Raw genomic sequence first — 1,600 nt, 5'->3', positions numbered from 1 at the left:
ATATATATATATATATATATATACTATACAAAAGGAGGCTAGCCACTGCCTGCGGAGTTTAGGCCGACTAGTTATAAATAGAAAAATACAGAGTTTTTGGAGTTAAAACAGCTTATACAACTTATCTCACAAGTAAGCCTCTAAGGCCATAAGGTCTAAAACAAAAGAGTGAGAGAAAATACTACAACAAAATAAAACAAAAATAACCCGCGAAGAAATCATACTCCGCTCTGCCACCATGTCCGCAATTTCATCGAGGTGAATTACAACCTGTATCTGAAAAACAACAACAAAGTATGGAACGAGAATCGGAGGTTCTCAGTATGGTAACAGTGCCCAATAATGTAAGATGTAAGGCTCCGGGATGCCGAAGGCAATCCTAGAACTTCACATCACATACGGATATTCAAGCTTAGAATAAAATAAATAAATAGAGAACTTAAACCATAACCGGGTTATCTAAACTTAGGGGGAATTCTAACTAATACTAATCACACCGCTGTATCCCACAGCCTTTGCCAACCTAACCTCCGTGCGATCCCATCGCCACCGCCAACCTAACCTCCTCAGCACCAGACAATTACAATTAATACAAATAAGTAATATACAGGTAATAATTATATATCACAATTAATTCAAGAAGCAAGTAGGCATATTATACAATTAGGCAAACTCAAGTAATCAAAGCAAACAAGCACATAAAAGATGCATATGATGAATGCCTGTCCTATTGGCTCGTGATATCACTTGTCGGTCCGTAAATGCCAACCTGATACATCCTCCCGGATGTAGCCTTTTCTGCCACGCCAGGGATATAGTGCCCTGCACACTCATGCAGCAGCGAATTTGCTACGCCAGAGATATAGTGTCCTGCACACTCATGTAGTAGGGAGTCTACTATGCCACGGATATAGGCCCTGCACACTTCACGCAGTAGAGAAGGAAATAACAACAACTACTCATGCAGCAGAGAAATCTGCTGTGCCAGGGATATTGGCCCTGCACACTCTCAACAACATCTGCTCATGCAGTAGAGAAATCTGCTACGCCGGGGATATAGGCCCTGCACACTCTCAACAACATCTGCTCATGTAGCAGAGAAATCTGCTACGCTAGGGATATAGGCCATGCACACTCTTATATAATCCAACACGTCCATCGACCTCAAATCATCACTAGACATCACCATTTCTCATCTCAAATAACTTTCAATTATCAGTTCTCAACATTCCAAGGATATAGTACCTGACACGCTTTCCTTCAATATCCATCAAGCTCATAATAACCATCATTAGTTCTTAATTCCTTTCCGAATTCATTAGTTCATCAGTTTCTTAACTCATTGTCAATAATCACCAAGTTCACTACTCTTCCTTCTCTCTCAACTAAACTCATCCTCAGTACACTAGAAACCTAAACCTTCATTCTCTAACTTTTCAAAGTAAAACCCAAATTAAATCTCCTAGGACCTTTCCCATATTCTGATACCCGAAAATAAGCTAAAGAGTCTTAAATAGGTGTCACAGAAATTTACAAGCTTGTTGGGAAGGTGAAACAGTTAAAAACAAGATTTTGGTTGAAAATAGGGCATGTGCGTACG

Source organism: Arachis ipaensis, chromosome B03 (genome assembly GCF_000816755.2).
Source record: "Arachis ipaensis cultivar K30076 chromosome B03, Araip1.1, whole genome shotgun sequence".
NCBI classification, from domain to species: domain Eukaryota; kingdom Viridiplantae; phylum Streptophyta; class Magnoliopsida; order Fabales; family Fabaceae; genus Arachis; species Arachis ipaensis.
This window is presented reverse-complemented; position numbering follows the sequence as displayed.